The 8,432-nt window shown below is 44.4% G+C and overlaps 1 pseudogene; it reads left to right on the top strand.

The window, feature by feature from the left end:
- Positions 1-5,162: 5,162 nt before the first annotated feature.
- Positions 5,163-6,262, top strand: LOC110540597 (serum paraoxonase/arylesterase 2-like; annotated as a pseudogene).
- Positions 6,263-8,432: the final 2,170 nt, after the last annotated feature.

Genomic DNA, 8,432 nt, shown 5'->3' with positions numbered 1-8,432 from the left:
GCCCCAGTACAGAAATGAAAAGATATCATGGGAGCTGGAAAGGTGCTTTAGTGAACAAAGTACTTGTCATGTAAATGTGAGGGTCTGGATGGGGACTCTGAACCCATCAAAAGTGGTTTATCCAAAGAAGATTATCATCCAAAGACCATAAGCACAGCTCTGCAATTACAGTGCCTGCATTAAGATGTTAAGCAGAGACAGAATTCCCCAGAAGCTTGCAGGCCATCTAGCCTGGAATATTCAGCAGCAATAAAGAGGTCCTTCCACAAACAAGGTCAAAGGTGAGAACCAACACCCAAGGTTGTTCAATCACCTCTACACATACAGGACATTGTCTACACACACACACACACACACACACACACACTTTAAAAAAACCCATCTTAGCCTTTCAACAGAGACAGTGAATGATTTAGAAAGTACAGTTCTTGTGAACCCATATACCTCATAAGGGTGTGTGAGGCCCGGGAAGCAAAAGGGCTGAGGCAATGAGATGTTGTTTTTTCTGGTCCCGGTTGCAGACCTAGTACCAAATAATGCAGAAATACCTTGCTCACATACAGAGTTACTAATCCTTTTAAGTTTTGGTGTCCTTCGCTGCCCTCCGAAGATTCTCCCAAACTTCAGGAACCCTTGTTTAGCTGCCTACTCTCTGAACCTCATGAAGCAGGGTAGCCTCCAGCTGCATTATTACAGTATTACTCAGTGTCCTTGATGTCTGCTGCAGATGCCCTGGCCTGCACTTAATCTTGCTCTTAAATTGCATTCAGTGGAAAAAGACACAAGGTCTAGAGCTGATGGTGGTATGCTGTGTGTTATTTTGTGCCCAGGTAGATAGTAGGCCCTTTCAGAAGATGATGGTGTCCTTGTATTCTTCCATCCAAGCATCCTATACAGAATATAGTAGGAATTTAATTAAGACTTGTTGATAGATTAATTGACTCTGCTACCTGGTCATGCTCTGAAAGAAGCTTGCCTCTAAGCCCTTTGTCTTTTGCTATAGCAGGGACAAAGCTAATGTAGCAGGCACAAGAGTAATGGAAGCCAGAATCAGGATCCTCTGAAATGCCTGCAAAGTCCCCCAAAAGCAAGGTGTGTTAGGCAGTCTACCACATTCTCTAGGCTCTGAGCCCATGTGCATGAAGGTCCACAGGCACCCTCACTCATTCTTGGGTTACAATGGCTTCTTCATTTGCTCCCCCTGCCCAGTCTCAGCAGGTGGCTTCCATTCACCTGGCACACAGGAGAGGACCTTACCAGGTAATCAATGACCCTGCCAGAATTAAGGATCAAGGACTTGCTCTTGTCTTAGAATGAACCAGTGTTAGGTGCTTTGCACATCTTGGGCTGGACTCTTTCTAACCTAACTGTCCTTACTGGCTGCAAGTCACCCAAGATTCCTCCACAGCAGTTCACACCCTGATCCCTTCCTGGGAATTTTGTTCAGAGGAGGATGTGCATTTGGTGCAGGGAATGTTACATTTGCTGGATTGTAAAATGAAAGTCTGCTCTAGCTCTTGACTGGATAATGGCTTAGAACTGGGCTTCTTAGCTATGACCATTGTGTTCCCTCTTCACAGTTCTTCATGTTTGTATGCTACATGCATATATGGTCATGATTTTTCCCCATTAAATCACTGTGAACTTTGAAATCTGACCTATTTTTTAATCTGTGACTCATAAATAAAAACACAACCAACAGCAAAACAAACAAACAAACAAAAAACTGTGTTGAGGTAAATTTATTAAGGTATTCATCCCTGCCCCAACAATTATCCTTTCAAATACCATTACAGCTGAACATAGGAAGCTTTGAAGATGCAACCAAAGTAATGCTGCTGTAGAGGAATTTTAATCCAGCAACATGGCTTCTCTGGCTGGAATACAGACAGACAGTATTCATCTTTAATCCCAAAGGTGAGTACTGAGGTGTAATTACTTAGTGAAGGTATAATTACTTAGGTAGAAGGAAGCAGCCAGGTTTGAGTTTATAAGTTTAGTGCAGGCAAGCAGAGGCAGTTAAAGGTGGAGAATGAGAAGAAGCCAGAAGATTAGAACAGATTGCTAAAGTTAGTTTGAAACCAAGCAGAGCAATTCAGTCAAAAGCTGAGAGAAACTGGTTTGAATCAGTTATCTTGGAGAGGAGTTTGAGCCAGAACGGCTAAATTTAACCATCCAGCCAAAGTTCATAGAGAATAGGAAAGGGTGAGTTTATTCAGTAGTAACACTCAGAGACTGAAAATATTCTAGGCCTAGATCAGATTGTATGGAAGTTAGAAGCTTCCAGAACTAAGTCTAGATTAGAGACAGAGGCAGTAAGCCTCCAAGACAACAATTAAGTCAGGTGAATAAAAGTTATTTTTACATGGCACTGTGAGAGTTTAAAGGGTGCCACCTAGGAATGGGGAGCTGTGAGGCAGGTGGAGAAAAGTGTCCCCTGGTGTAGGAGGACTTGAGGTTTGTGGAGCAGCATTCCCTGGTTGTGTGTGTGTGAGGTAGGTGGGACAAGGTGTCCCCTGGTGGGAAGAAGTGGGAGTTAAGGGGAGCAGAGTGTCCTCTAGTGGGGAGGGTTGTGAAGTAAGCAGAGCAGGGTCCATCCATCTACACCTCCCCTCCCCCATGAGAAAGATGGCATGTACAGCCTCAGGAGCAGAAACCAGTCATATATATTCCCTCATTTACCTTTTGGGAGGTTTACATAAGAGCTGCAGTAAATTGTTTTTTAGAGAAGACATTATGTTTCATAATGTTACTACATTTACAAGAGTAAAAAGATGAACCATCCCAAAACAGTTGAAATTAGCTGCCCTTGCCCCCACACAGGACACTGAGGTACCCTTCTCCCTGGTAATGGGTAAGTCCATTGCCCAAGCGATAGGGTAGTGCAATGACTTCTGTGCTGGTCTTGGAGGCTTTGTGCTCTGTGTTTTTTACATTTATTTCTAGAGTTAAATTACTGAATATCTTTACTCTTCCCTTTCTCCAATCCCAGGCTCCATCTAAAAGAATAAGTCACCCTCCTGGAAGAAGAAATAGGTTAGTTCCTCTTATAGCTCTCAGGCCCTCCATCACTGAGGGAAGTCTGGAGATGAACTCGAGTTACGAATCTGGACACAGGAGACTATAAAGGAATGCTACTCACTGACTTTCTCCACCTACTTTATTATACACCCATTATTACCTTCTTAGGAGTGGTGTCACCCATTGTGGGCTGGGCCCTCCCACATCAATCACTAACTCTATAATGCTCTATAAGTCAATATTATGGAGGCATTTTCTCATTTGTGGTGCTCTCCCTTTCCCCCACTTCTTAGATAACTCTAGCTTGTATCAAGTTGAAGGGGGTGGGGATGACACTGCTCCTTCCTCCCAGCTAAAGGCACTCCTGAACTGGTTGATGACATTATTCTTCAAGAAAGCCCAAGCCCAGCAGCTATTTATATTCGCCCCCCATCTCTGTCTCAGTCTCCTCCATCTCTGTCTTCCTCTCTCTCCCTGATTATCCCTGCTCTCACCTCCCCTTCCTGGGTGTTCCATACAAAGCCTGTGCCCCAGGGAGTATTCACACTTCACTGGCATACCTGGCAGAGTAAGCTAGGACCTGGTTGAGTCTCAGGCATTGATGGAAGTGGGTAGCCTGGAGGGGAGGATTTACCTTAAGAACTGGCCAAGGCTGTACTGGGTAGAGATGCCCCTCCCATCTAGATCCCAGACAGATCCCTGGCTGATCTGAGTCATACAAGTACCACATGGCAATATTGCCCTGAATGAACTGTTTCAGTGGGGATGGGCAGAGGGCTGGAGGAACTGTTTTAAGTGTGGAGCAAATGACAAGGGTTAGGAGTGTGATCAGAAAGCATGACTCCTCCCTTCGTATTCAATTCCTAAATTCCAACACAGGCACTTTTTAGGGACTCTCCAAAAGGCTCACATGTTGAAGGGTTGTTCTTTAGCTTGTAGCACTAATGAAAAGTGATTGGATCATGAGGGTGTTGTCTCCATCAATGGGTTTATTCACTGATGAATTCATAGTTTAATGAACTGTAGGAGGTGGGGCTTCATAAGAGGAAGTCACTGAGGTCATACTCTGAAAGGTACATCTTGTCTCCTGATGTTACTTTTTCTTTCTGCATTCTACCAAGAGGTAGCATCTAACATGTGCTCCCTGTCATGTTCTTCCTCACCACACATGGGCCCCAAAACAGTGAAGCCAACAACAGTGAACGGAAACCTCCAAAACAATCAGCAAAAATAAATGCTTCTCTTGAAATTGTTTGACCCATGTATTTTGCCACAGTGACAAAAAGCCAGTTAACACTTAATCAGTAGGTAGATCCTGTATGGGGGGCCCTTTTGAACAGGAAGCCCTAGAGAGAGTCCATCTTTCCCACCATTTGGACCAGACAGCTGCAAGCTATTCCCAGATACCCATTCTGTTGGTCCCTGTATCTTCGGTCTCTTCAGAGTTGTGTACCAAAAATTTCTGTTGCTTATAAGCTACTCAGCTTACAGTATTTTGTTTCAGCAGCCTAAACAGTGGATGACATTAATTCAGCCATTGTTGAGAATTAGATTCTCATTTCTGCAAAACTAATACATAGAGTGTTTTCTTTTTTCTTCCAAGTCTTGACAGCTAGACTCTTGATTCATGCTGTTCACACTATAATGAAATACCTTAGAAGCATAAAATTATTTCTCCATATGTAGAGGTTTCAAAAATCCAAATCAATGTGTCTGCAGGGTGTCTGGTGAGGGTGTCTAGTCTCTTCTTCCAAAATAGCACCTTCAAGCTGTGTACTCCTAAAAAGAAAGGGAGATATGGTGCCTGCAAGTGAGGAAGGTCAGAAGGGACGACGGGGTCTCAATGCTGCGTAGTCTCTTTTTATAAGGATATACAGTTGGGACAGGGGGCATGGCAGCTAGCTGAGCTTGCTCTGCGTTAAAACTAATGACACATCCTTACAGGGAAAGCTGACTGAAGCCATTGCTATTCAAACCATGGAGATCATGGTATTCTCCTCCACGAGGCTTCCTTCAGCACTTGTAGGAATAATATGATACTATGATTCAGTCTATAAAAATTACATGTCACGGCGGCCGTGCGCTCGGGGCGGGGAGCTGGCCCAGCGTCCGGAGCTGCCCCGGCAGGCCCGAGCCTCACGACGGGCGGGTCCTGCGCCATGAGCCGGCTGCTGGCTCTGAGTTTGCTAGGCATCGGGCTGGAGCTGCTGGGAGAGCAGTTCCTGGCACTCAGAAGTCAACTTAAAGCCTCCAGAGAGGTGGAATCTGTGGACCTTCCAAACTGCCACCTCATTAAAGGAAAAGAAACTGGCGCTGAGGACACTGACATTCTTCCCAATGGCCTGGCTTTCTTTAGTGTGGGCCTCAAATTTCCAGGGCTCCACAGCTTTGCACCAGATAAGCCTGGAGGGATACTGATGATGGATCTCAGAGAAGAAAGACCAAGGGCACTGGAGTTAAGAGTCAGCTGGGGCTTTGATTTGGCTTCATTTAACCCACGTGGCATTAGCACGTTCATAGATGGCGATGATACGGTTTATCTCTTTGTGGTCAACCACCCAGAATTCAAGAATACAGTGGAAATTTTTAAATTTGAAGAAGAAGAAACTTCTCTGTTGCACCTGAAGACAATTAAGCACGAGCTCCTCCCAAGTGTGAATGACATCGTAGCCGTTGGGCCGTCCCACTTCTATGCCACCAATGACCACTACTTCATGGATCCTTTCTTGAAGTATTTGGAAACATTCTTGAACCTACGCTAGGCAAACGTTGTGTACTACAGCCCAGAAGAAGTCAAGCTGGTGGCAGAAGGATTTGATTCAGCCAATGGGATCAATATTTCACCTGACAAAAAGTATGTCTATGTTGTTGACCTATTAGCTCATGAAATCCATGTTTTGGAAAAACAACCTAATATGAATTTAACTCCATTAAAGCTTCTGCAGTTGGGCACGCTGGTAGACAATATATCCTCCATTGATTCTTCGTCGGGCAACATCTGGGTCGGCTGCCACCCTAATGGCCAGAAGCTCTTCGTGTATGACCCGAACCGTCCTCCCTCGTCAGAGGTTCTTCGAATCCAGAACATTCTATCCGAGAGGCCATCAGTGACTACAGTGTATATCAACAACGAGTCTGTCCTCCAGGGAAGTTCCGTGGCAACCGTCTATGACAGGAAACTTCTTGTAGGCACTTTATACCAGAGAGCCTTGTACTGTGACCTCTGAATTGGCGTTTTTATTTGTTTTGGCACACAAGTGCAATAAGTTCTAACAAAATAATCTTTTGATGAATTGCTAATTCTGAGGGAATTTAACCATCAGTACTGCTAATGGGCTTTGTTCATCGGGAGGTGTGGTATGGAAGGCACAGGAAAGTGAAAAGAGCACAGAGGCTCAGTGGGTTTCTCTTTCTGATACTGTTACAGTAGTGTAACAGAGTTTAGTCACAGGGCCTAACAGAAAGCCCAACTTGATTTACAGGCAAGCTTGTTCTCTGCTGCAGGATCCCAGCAGACACCTAGCCATGCCTTGTCATTGGCTGCAAGGGAAAAAAAAGAGCTATCTTCCCTATTCTTCTCAGCAAGGGTCTGAGGTGGGTGGAAATGCCCTGTAAACCACAGGGGCCTGATTATACTATCAAGCTGCTATCAGGAGTAGACCCAGAGGCTGGGTCACTTTAGATAGGGCCCCACAGGGGGTTGAAGTACAAGTAAGAATGTCAGTACCACAGGACAGGGTTTAAAGAGATACTGAGGCCTGAGAAGGTCAGACAACTCAGATGGGCCAGAATGTACATGCTGAGCCCTTCTCCAAGGCCACCTGTATACATGAGGACATGCTGTGCCATCCCCTCTGTGACCATGAGCAGGTCCTCAAGTCTGATCCAACTCCCCTTTCTTCTTCATTCACAGCCTGGACTGAGTAGGAGTCCCCTCGATGCAGATTAAAATCATTCTGGGTAAGTGTGAACTTAGAAGACTGAGGTACTACTGAGACATCTGCTCGTTCCTCATCACAGGCAGTGAACCTCAGGCTCTGTAGCAGAACTGAGCTCAGCTTGGGAACTGAAGCCAAGCAGCATCATGCATCCCCAAACACTGCCAGGAGCGCTTCAGCAGTTCTCTGTGGAGGTTCAGGCACTTCAGTGATGTTGGGGAGACCACAGATGTTGGGGAGACACAAAGTCTTTTCTTTTAGTCCTTGTTTATGTTTTATCTTTGTTTCAGTCAGTTTTCTATCATTATAACGAAATAACTGATGTGACTGAGTTATCGAGATAAAAAGTTGTTTTGGTCCATAATTTTAGTGGTTCCCGCTGGTGGGTTTTCAGTGGCCTCAGTGAAGAGTGCATGCCAGAAGCAAACAAGCTCATTGTGTATTGATAATTTTGTGTATGAAACAATTTCATGTTGTGAGGTTTATTTTAATTTTATTTATTATTTATTTGTCTATTTATATATTTATTGAGTGTGTGTGTGTGTGTGTGTGTGTGTGTGTGTGTGACAGCCAGAGGACAACTTCAGAAGTTAGTTCCCTCTACCATGTGAGTCCCAGGGGTCAAACTTAGGCTGTCTGGGCTGACTGACTGGCTGACAGTAAGCACCTTTATCTGCTGAGCCATCTCATTGGCCCATAGTGTGGAATTTTACTTAAAGCATCCCTCAAAAAAGTTTCAGGTTTTGTTTTTCAAATTAGAGATGTTCATCCTACATAATATATTGCAGAACTTTTTTTTTTCTTATTTTTGAGGTGTGTGCAAGGGATGTGCAAGGGATGGGACCTAGAGCCTTGCACACACCAGCCAAGCATTGTCTCACTACATTCCTGTCCCCATAAGCTGGGTGCAAAATTTTCTTGGCTTTCTAACTGAGAAATCCTAAATTCACATATAGGGAAAAAGTGTAAACTATTTACACCATTCTTTAAGCAGACAAATCAATGGTTGCCTCTAACTGTTTGGGTCTCCTGTTTTCTTGGGAAAATGTCATGTCTCCCTCTTTCTTGACCCCCCTTCCCCATCTGGAGTTAACAAAAGACAGGTCATGAGGAATGACCTGGCCCTGCTTCCAGAGTGTGAGGTGGTCCCACATAAAACACTCTGTTCCCTGGTATGACATGCCTTGAAAATTATATACTTTCAACTTGAAGGATGCTAGAAATGAATGCTCACGCTATTTTATAACCTGTTTCTCAGAGCCTGTGGCTTTTTAGCCCTCCTCCCTGCTTTGAGGGCACAACTGTTTCAGAAAAGAGATTAAACCTCATAAAGAATTCAGGGATAATCTCTGAGCATTTGGAGTGGGAAGGAAAACACTGTCTCCCATACAGCCTGGATATTGTTACCCTGCACCACATTTGTCACTAAAGCCAGAGAGTGGTAGTGTTTTTACAGACAGGATTTTTAAAAAG

This window comes from Meriones unguiculatus, chromosome 7 (genome assembly GCF_030254825.1).
Source record: "Meriones unguiculatus strain TT.TT164.6M chromosome 7, Bangor_MerUng_6.1, whole genome shotgun sequence".
NCBI lineage: Eukaryota > Metazoa > Chordata > Mammalia > Rodentia > Muridae > Meriones > Meriones unguiculatus.
This window is presented reverse-complemented; position numbering and strand designations above follow the sequence as displayed.